A 10,544-nucleotide genomic window follows, 5' to 3' on the forward strand; every position below is an offset into this window, starting at 1 on the left:
TTGCGATAGCTGCCCAAACTGACTGAGACGATGTATATCCCAACTGATTCATCTATCATACTGTTTTTTTTTAAAGATTTTTATTTATTTATTCAGAGAGAGAAAGAGAGGCAGAGACACAGGCAGAGGGAGAAGCAGGCTCCATGCAGGGGAGCAGGGAGCCCGATGTGGGACTCAATCCTGGGTCTCCAAGGATCACACCTGGGGCTGCAAGCAGCACTAAACCGCTGTGCCACCGGGGCTGCCCTCTATCATACTGTTGATGCGCATTTGACGGCTTCCAGTTTAGAGTTAGCATGAAGTATAGTGCTTTGTATCTTCTCATATGAGTGTTTTTCTGTTGCCGGAATGGAAATGCTGGGTCATAAGGTATGTGTGTTTTTAGCCCTGGTAGAAACTGGCGAGCTTTTTTTCTAAAGTGTTTGTACTAATCAACACTCCCAGCAATAATGTTTGTGAGTTCCAGTTGCTCCATATCCTTGCCAATGCTTGATATTAAGCTTTTTCATTCTAGTCACACTGGTGGATGTATGGTAGGATCTCATTGTATATGTATGTATGTGTGTAGGTGTGTCTGTATTCCTTTTTATTTTTGGAATAATGAAAGATTCACATGCAGGTGTAAGAAAGACACAAAGAGATCCCATATGCCCTTTACTCAGTTTTCTACAATTATAATATCTTGCATAACTATAGGACAATAACACAACCAGGAAATTGACATTGATACAACTAATCACCCTTTGTCAGATTTCATTAGTTTTATGTCCACTCATTTGTGGGTGTGCGTTGTCTAGTTTTCTGTAATCTTCCCACATGAATAGACCAGAGGACACCACCAGTCAGGACAGTCTTATCTTAAGAACCCCTCCCCACCCCCTGCCGCTACCCTTTATACCCACTGCTCCCTTCCTCCCTCCCTGCACTCTCCTCTCTGCATCCACAAATCTGGGCTCCATCGCTAGAGTTTTCACTCAAGAGAGTTCTAGATATGGAATCATATAGCACGTAATTTTTTTGACTCAGTATAATTCTCTTGAGATTCATCCCAAGTTGTTGCATGTAACAAAGCCATCCGTTTAAACTGTCAGGTAGCATTCCATGAATGAGCTTGAGAAGCGAATAAGCACCCATTCCCAAGCCATCATTTATAGTGGTTTAATTGATTTCTTTCCTACTCAAGGGATGATAAAATAGATTTTCACATGTTCTTTCATTTGTTTATTAATTCAACCAACATTTATTAAGTACCAGCTGCATGCCAAGCATTGCGCTGGATCCCGGGCACACAAGAGACATAACAAAGCTCTGTCTTGTAGGAATGTTCCTAGAATCTATGTTTGGAGACAGACTTATAAGTCTAATAAGACAAGACAGCATGTGTTATATATACATTTCAGTCAGGAATAAAGAAGAAAATGTCTGATCTTATAATGATGGGGGATGGAAGATGAGTCCAAGAGATACTCAGTGGGGACAGATGTATAAGCCAAGTCTTGGAAGGTGAATGGTTTGCCTGATGGCTGTGAATGAGAAGGGAAGTAGGCAAAGAGTGCTTTCAGAGCAGAAAGAACAGCTTGGGTATAAAATGGACGTGAGACAGGCTATATTCCATGCAGAACTCAGTAGACCATGGCTAGCTAAGTGGGTGGGGCAGTTAAAGAGATGGAGTTGGAAAATATCACCATCTTCAGGAGGACATGCTATTACTGCAAACACTGTCACAAGCTGCTACCCAGATGCCATCAGCAGAATCCTACTAAAATACTCCAAGTCTCATGGACTCCAGCCACCCTGACTTTGCAGTTACCCAAGGATCCCTGCATTAGACATGGCCAAGAGCCATTACTCACATCACACACATTTTACACCTGTCTCAGGGGTGTTTACCTTTCAGTTGTGCTTAATGACATGGAGCATACACACACACACAAGTCCATCCACATACTCTGATGTTAAACATAAGCTTCTTTCTTGCACTTTGGTCTGAAGTGGGAATGAGGAGAATTACCTAAGTAATAATAATATCAGTATGCATGTCTGCTCTGTGTCTTCCATATAGCCCCTCCTCACCATAGCCTCAAGTCTAAGATAGACACTACTATCACACCCAATTTTTAGACAAGGAATCTGAGGCAAAATGAGATTAAATGACTTGCCCAAAGTTATAGAGATTATAAGCAGCAGGTGCAGGTTTTAATTGCATGATGAATCTCCAGAGTCCATGCACTAGGGATTGGCAGACTCATGGACAGGAGGAGCGTGGGAGCTAAGAACCAAGAGCTCTCTAGGACACTGGGTTTGAGGTAGAGGCAATCCACATGACAGGAGGTCCAGAGTTCATGTTCCTACTGCATCAAGGCAAGCTCAGTCCTCCTTTTAAGAGGTTAAAAGGGTGAAATCAGGGTTCCCATCAGTCTCCTTGGCATCTAGACCAACACACTCAAACTAAGCCTTATCTTATCATGGCAGTTTTCAGTCCACAAACATTTCCTAATTTAATCATATAAAGAGAATTCCATTACTTGGTATACAAAGGTGAGGCAAAACCATACCCAAAGGGCATTCTCTCTGGTGATGGTGCTCCCTTCCATTTCTGAAAATTGGCACATGAGCACATACTGTTCTCCGTATCTGGATTGTTCTACCTTCTTCTCCTTGTCCTCAACTGGTTTATATGCTGGCTTCTTGTAGTTTTCCCTCTGAGTTCTTTTGCAATTTATCATTACATATTTATGTGATAATTCCCCTAGTAAACATCTTCTCTACTAAAAATTAAGAGTAATAGAATGAGACAATGTTTATTTTTGATTAGCTTTTTATATCCATGGTGCAATGCCTAGCACGTAGTAGGTACTTAGTAAATGCTTACTGAGTAGATGAATGAATGAGCATATGGACAAATAAAAAATTGAGGGAATGAACGAATGAATGAATGAGTCATCAAAGCTTCATCAAAAAATATTTGGTGTCCTATAATGACATTAATTGCCTGTAATATCTTGGCTGCTATTGACGTTACAGGGTTCTGGTGCCACCCAAGGCACAATCTTTCCAATGAATTCATGAGGTTCCCTGGTTTCTGCAAGCCCAGTCAAGCCTGACCCAGCTTGCAAGCTGGCAAGTCTGTATTTCAGTTCCTTGGTTTGATTTCCATCATCATCCACTGCAAAAGGGAGTTGTTGATTTTCTTTAATTAAGGCTGGAAGGATGGCTTCCTGAGTGGGTAATATATTTCCAGAGCTCAGCATTTCATCTGCATGGCCTACATTTCACTCAGAAATGGGGCAGATTCATTAAAAGAATGGCCAGACGGCTTCCTCTTTGGTTGCTTGTTTGCCTACATTTAATGAATGAATAAATAAACATGCCGATTCATTACCAACTTTTGAGTGGAAATAATTGCTGGGCTCCCTCGTTTGCTTGGAATAATGTTCTTTGCATTTGGAGCGCCTTCTGCCTCGGTCACTGCAGTGTTTCCCAGTCAATGGGCCAGAGGCATCCTCCAGGGGATGATATTCACCTCTGGATCACCTTGGAGAGAAGCAATCATTCTTCTGGTCCTCCAGGGTCTCATTCAGTGCGCTGAGAATGCTCATTTGTGGAAGGAGACCCTGGGACCCGAAGAAGTAAATGAGACGGATAGGCCCATTAATTCTCTGAGTACACTCTGGGGGCACCTGGGGCATTATAGTGTAATTACTACTAAGAAAGTCTAAATTCCTATGCACTTTGCCAAAAAGCATTTTACAGACAGGGAAGTACTCAGTTTTGGCCCATCTGTGAATGCTTGCCTAACTCTGGCTGTAGGAAGCCTAGAGGGCCCATCATGGTGGCTCTTGGTTGATAAAAGGAACAAGCGATCCTTGAGACTTTCTCACTCATCGCTCAATCATTAACAATCATTTGCCACGTGCCTCTGCTGGCCATGAATTGAAGATTACTGAGTCCCTCATCTCTACCCTGGATCAGCGCAATTAATGCCCAAATGGTCTCCCAGCCTCTTTCATTACCTTTGCCACTTGTATTCACTCCATGATTGCACAGTGCTCTTTTGAAAACACAAATGTCATGACAACACGCCCGTGCCAAGAATCTAACGGTTTCCCATTGAGTACAGGATTTAGTACAAAGTCCTTTGCATGACCCACAGGGCCTTTCATAGGTAATCTGTCCCTGGGCTACTTCTTCAGCTTCATTTCTGCCTACCTCTTGCACTTAATCATCTGCCTGCCACATGGAACTACATGCAGTTCCCTGAATATATTATATATTTCCCATCTCTGTGTCTCTGACTACACCTTTTTCTCCACCCCTTCTCTGTGACCACTGTATATTCTTTGAGATGCTAGATCACAGAATACCAATTTATATCCCTGGAGAGGTCAGTCAGGGTATATACCTCTATGATGGAGACTATGAATAATGTAATAGGGAGTGGTGGGGCTTGGAACAAACTGGAATGCATGCCCTCTCTAAAAATGAGCACCCAGCATTCAGTCACATCTCATTGTTGCCATAGGGGATGTAAACCTGGTATTTTCAGATCCACTATTTTTATTTTATTTTTTACTTTTTAAAAAAGACTTTATTTATTTATTTGAAAGAAAGATAGAGAGAGCAAGCACACGTAGTGGGAGCAGCAGAAGGAGAGGGAGAAGCAGGCTCCCCACCGAGGAGGGGGTCTGATGTGAGGCTCGACCCCAGGACCTTGGGATCTGGGCTGAAGGTAAATGCTTAACCAAAAGAGCCACCCAGGCACCCCTCAGATCCACTATTTTTAAAGAGAAGTTGGAAATCTGGATTTTTATTTGAAATCTTCCAATTTTTAAATGTGGTAAACATAATCATTTTATTTAATTTTTAAAATGGTGAGGCCAACCAAAGTGGGTCTGGGCTCTTAGGGCAGTTCACAGCTGCTAATTCTTGACTCCTACCTAAAAGGGATTCTTCTTGGTCTTGAAAAGGTTAATAATAACATGGCACTTCCTCAGTGAAGTCAATCCTCCTTTGTGTGTGCATTATAGCCTATAATGCACTATAGCCTATAGCTCAACTGAGAGTTTCAGGGACCAATATTTGTGTCTCTGTAAGTTAGCAGAGAACATGGCATATAGTGAATGCTCAGTAAGTGTGGGGTGAATAAACACACACACAAGCAGTTGAAGGGACAAGTGAATAAAGATGGATTTTTTTTTCCATCTGTAAGCTTATAAATCATACTTAGTTCAGCAAGAATGAATGATGTTGTCATAGCTTTCTTAATGGTCAGGAAGAGAAGAGTTTTATTGGTCCAGCCTTCAACCCTGATCATAAGAGGAGTTGGCACTCACCTGTGAAAAGCATTTTGTGAGAAGACAAATATTTACCACCCCACTGGATCTGAAATTCCCACCAGTAGTACCTTCACATCACTAAAGATAATTGGAAGCATCCTTGGAGGAACCAGCTCTTTCCTGGAAGGAAATGTAAGGAGTATTGTTTCTTCTGCAAAGCTAATCTAAGAATATCCTGGGTTCTTTTCCCATTTATGATATCAACCTGCTGTGTGCTCTTAGACAACTCACTTCCCTTCCTCGGAAGTGTCCATCATCCTTGACATTTGATGTGACATGAAATTAGGCGTAACTGCTATCTTTGACAAGGTCAGAAACTCAAGTGGACATGGCCTGGGTATGGAATTTGGCAAAGTGGAACCTCCTGCTCATCTGAAGAGGACAGTCACTGGGCCACACCAGCAGACTATTGCCAGGGGATGGTATGAGCCCAGAGTTCACTGATCATCTGATTTCTTAAAGAGAAGACAGAAATCCATGATTTTACATATAGCATACCAATTGTTTAGATGTTGGCAACTACATCAACGAACCCAAAAGAAATCCAGGAAATCAAAGAACCCAAACACTGTTGGCAAAACATTTATGTTGACTATCCTGGATCCAACTCTGAAACAGCCCCTTCAAGGAGGGGAGTGAAAACTGATTGGCTAATGTTGCATTGCATGTCCACCTCTCTTATAAGATGACTTCTTAAGTCAACATCAGAAAAAAAAATTAGACAAAAGCTACTCTAAGGCACAAACTGAAAAGATAAGCATCACCTCGTCTCTCCACTGTTTCTTTTTTTTCCCCTAGTGCCAAGCATTGTTTAGCTTGAAATTGTTTGATTTGAAAAAACCCATATACCTATTATAAGCAGGTCTCTCCTTACCCATAAAAGATTTCTGCAGCCTGTTCTCAAGAAGGAGACAGCTCTTAATGATCCATGTATTCCCACCTCCAGGTCTTGCCATCCACAGAACACTTCTGCACAAGGAGACCCTGGTTCATTTCTCAGTAATTCTGACTTCTCAGGGACTGGCTTTTGTTTATGTTCTCCTGTCCAAAGCATACATATTTCATTCCAACAGCTTTTCCACATCAGCAAAATCTGCCTGACCGGCACCAGATTCCTCTGGTGCTCCTGCTCCTTCCTGATTAACTCTATTTAGATAATTTATTTTGGTTACCTGTTTGCCATTTGGGAGATCGATACAAATTTAAATGAGAAGCAAAGAGTATTTGCAGGCACTTCAAGTGTTGATCAAACACAGAGCTGGCTGCTGAGGTTCTGCCTTGAAGATGAGTTCTCTAGAGACCTAGGGATCCTCAGGATCTCATCTTCCAAAAAAAGATGAGAGACGGGAAGGCAGAGAGAGAGGGAAGGATGGAAGTGCAGAGAAACTGGAGAGAGAAGAAAAAGAAAAAAAGAAAAGAAAACAGTGGCCAAACCAGTTTCTCAGCTTTCTGGTTGGGTTGGCAAATATCAAGCGCCTTTAGCCTTTGTCTAAACTTCTGTACAGATAAACTGCATGCTGAAACCTGACCTATGTTTCTGCTTATATTCATTCCCAGGTAAAGCAGAAAGACACTGCCAGCTCATCTGTGCACAAGTTTTTAGCTCTCAATGCATATTTCAAATAGCAGGCAGGTGCTGACTGTAGAATTGCACTCTCCTTCAGGGTGCTGGTACTGTGTACTCCAGAATCTGATCTGATTTCACACATGCTTTCCCCAGTAGTGACCAGGCTCCAACCTTCCTGAATCAGACCAAATCCTGTGTATTTGGGGGGAGAGGGGACGGAGTACCTTTTTGTCCAGACTCAGTGACCTCCTTCCTATTAGTTCCCTAGACACTGCCTACTTTCTTAAGAGAAGCAGATGGTTGGAGAAGGCATTTTTCCAAAGAGGCCCTGGGCCAGGTTGTGGCCATGTGGCCACATGTATGGCCAATCGGAGGAGTGAGGGAATTAGGAGCCATGGTTGGACTCTGCCTTTCTGAGTTTCTACCCAGCCCTGTGACTCTGTACTCCGTCCTGACTGTGGCATCTCCACTCATGGGGAAGGCTGTGTTTAATTTAATCAACGGAACTGTATATTTGGTTCTCCGTCTGGAGGAAAATACAGATTCACACATCAAATCAGATATAGAAATCAATTCTGAATAGATTGAATATGTAAATGTATAAAAGAAATAAGAAGGAAAGAGACTATATGTATAAACTCAGAATGTGAGAGGACCTTCTTAAGTGAGACAGGAAGTCCAGAAGCTGCACAATAAATGATTGACAAGCTGATTGTAAAAAAAAAAAAAAAAAGAAAGAAAGAAGAAAGAAAGAAAGAAAGAAAGAAAGAAAGAAAGAAAGAAAGGAAGAAAGAAAGAGAAAGAAAAAATATTAAACCTGTTCAACCAAAGACCACATAAAAACAGAAAACAAGGATAACCAGGATGGAACATTTGCAATACCCATGATTCATAAAGGGGTTAGTATTCCAAATAGCTGGAGGTCTCCTGTGAACTGATAAGAAGGAAGGTAACCAAGTTTAAAATTGGGAAAAACACACAAATAGGAACAGGTAATTTGGGGCAGAAGGCCATTGACTATAAGAACATGGCTCAATCTCACTGATGATAAGGAAAGTGTCAATGAAGGGCAACCATGTGGCACCCTTCATCTTCTATCTGTGGCAAAAGATTAAAAAGACAGATAAACTCCGGCACTGGAAAGGATGTGGGAAACTGATAATTGCACATACAGGCTGGTTGGAATGGTATATACTGTTTTTACGATGTCATCCTAGTAATATTTATTAAAATAAAAAAATATCCTTGGCATTAGGCCCAGCAATTCCCTATTTTGGGTGTGTATGCATATCCCAGAAATAAAAGCTTTGCAGAGGCTTATTTGTACAAGGACAAACATGTACATTAGAGCATCATGTGTAGTATCCTCCTACAAGGAAAAGAAAAGAGAAATGCAGAAAGGTGTCAGGCAAATGAGAGAGAGGAAGAGGGAGAAAGAGGGAGGGGGAGAGGCAGGGAATGAAGAATATTCTGGATGCTTATAGAAGGGAAAAGGGTTAATGAAATATGGTAAACCATACAAGATAATATGATGCAGTCATTTAGAGGAATGAGTCAGATCTCTGACAGAAAGTGCAGGTAACATTTATTTAGCTTAGTTCTTGATACTGAAGGTGGGGGTTTGGAGCTGGGCCACTTGGACTTGATTTGACATTTATGAGCTTGCAAGTTAAAGAACTTCGCTCTGCCTGTTTCCTCATCTGTTGGCTGAGAAAACTCATGGGAACATTAGAGTTAATCACGTAAACTGCTTAGAACCATGCCTGGTAAATAATAAGCTTTAACAACTGTTAGCTATTATTATTCATAATGTAGGATTCCACTTTGGGTGAAGCAATTAAAAAATTAAAAAAAAAAAAAAAAACTACCCAGAGATCTACTTGTACCTACTGTTTGAGGAAATAAACCACAGCGGAGGTGGGCATGTAACAGAGGAAGAAGAGGTGGGATTTGAAGGGGGAGACTGATCGTTTCTTTTCTTTTCTTTTTTTTTTTTAAGATTTTATTCATTTATTTGGAAAGAAAGAGAGAGTGTGAGCAGAGGGAGGGGCAGAGAGAGACAATCTCAAGCAGAGTCCATGCTGAGTGTGGAGCCCGACACAGGGCTTGATCTCACCACCCTGAGGTCATGACCTGAGCTGAAATCAAGAGTCGGATACTGGGCAGCCCGGTTGGCTCAGTGGTTTAGTGTCACCTTCAGTCCAGGGCCTGATCTTGGAGACTCGGGATCAAGTTCCACATCAGGGTCCCTGCATGGAGTCTGCTTGTGTCTCTCCCTCTCTCTCTCTCTCTCTCTCTCTCTCTGTGTGTGTGTGTGTCTCTCATGAATAAATAAACAAAATCTTAACAAAAAAAAGAGTCGAATGCTTTACAGACTGAGCCACCCAGGAGCCCCAAGATTGAGCATTCCTCATTATATTCTTATCATTTACATGTTACAACTAATACAACTAATATTTAACATTTAGGTAACCTTAGGGCTATAGCAGTTGTTAAAATACTGAAGTATTTGTGCACCAGTTGGTAAAGGATGTCTCCTACTATTCTGACCATTCTGTGCCCTTTCCTAGGGTCTTCCCCTCCCTCCAGCCTTTCCCATCATCCAGCAGGTACAGGGTTAATGCTTTGGTTGCCCAGGGGGTCTTCAGATTCCTACTCTAGCCTAAAGCTTAGCTCACTTGTCTATCACAGTTGTGTATTCCAAATATCATCCTTGCAGACAGCAATATATTACCTGTGTAATTTTATTTTAAAAATCAATAAACTATAACATGGAATAGAGTGCAAGCCTATATTTCTGCATCTTGGTGGTATTCACCAAAGCCAAGACTGACTTGTGTGATTTGCAAACTGCCGCCTTCTTCTCCACCCGTCTCTCACCCACAGTGATATTCAAATTACTCTCTACCTGAAGCTAGCATGGTAAATAATTGAACCTCTGAAAGAATATTAAAGACTTAAAAAAAATCACCTTAAATAGTACCTACACAGACTTTTACCGCAACCTACAGGGTGTCTTCCTTAAATTCACTGCTCAAAATCTCTTGAGCCCCAGAAGTCTTTTAGAATAATACCAGGAAATGAATACCTACCTGGTAATGCATTATAATTTCTAGGTCTGGCTGTGGATGGAAGCCAAGCCCAGGTTTGTACAAGTTGGAAAAGAATAAAATGTCCCTGGCTGCAAATAAATAGCAGTGCCAATAACAGATTATAATGTACTATATCCCCAGAAGCCTAGGAGGAGAGAATTGAGCAAAAAGATTAGATAATTAGCCTAAAATGACAAAGTAAGCCCCTCTAAGCTGGCTCTGTTATAGGGGAGACAGTGGGACCCAGTAAGGAAGCTTCTGTTTAAAAGCAAGAGCAATACAGATGACAGGCATTGTTTCAGCACTGAAAATATGTCCCAGGACTTCAGAGGATATTTTGATGGGACCCATTTCACAGATATGGAAGCCAAGGTGCAGGAAAGTTAACTCTCCACCCACTAGTCTCAGATTTTGGTGAACCAGATGTGAAAGCAGGTGCCTCTGTCACTGAAGTCCACACTAGTCCACCAAGCGAGGCATTTCTGTCTACAGGAGACAAAGAGCCACAGAAATGATGAGAGAGGTAGGTCTCTGAGATGTTTTAAAATC

At 41.6% G+C, this 10,544-nt stretch overlaps 1 long non-coding RNA gene across 1 annotated transcript; it reads right to left on the reverse strand.

Annotated features, from left to right (window-relative positions):
• Positions 1 to 1,285: 1,285 nt before the first annotated feature.
• On the reverse strand, positions 1,286 to 6,735 carry LOC119872193. Its single transcript, XR_005360889.1, has 4 exons — positions 6,509 to 6,735; positions 6,211 to 6,377; positions 5,334 to 5,456; positions 1,286 to 3,614 (listed from the first exon to the last, which is right to left on the reverse strand). It is a non-coding gene; the product is annotated as an uncharacterized LOC119872193 (long non-coding RNA).
• Positions 6,736 to 10,544: the final 3,809 nt, after the last annotated feature.

This window comes from Canis lupus, chromosome 6 (assembly GCF_011100685.1).
Source record: "Canis lupus familiaris isolate Mischka breed German Shepherd chromosome 6, alternate assembly UU_Cfam_GSD_1.0, whole genome shotgun sequence".
Taxonomy (NCBI): Eukaryota; Metazoa; Chordata; class Mammalia; order Carnivora; family Canidae; genus Canis; species Canis lupus.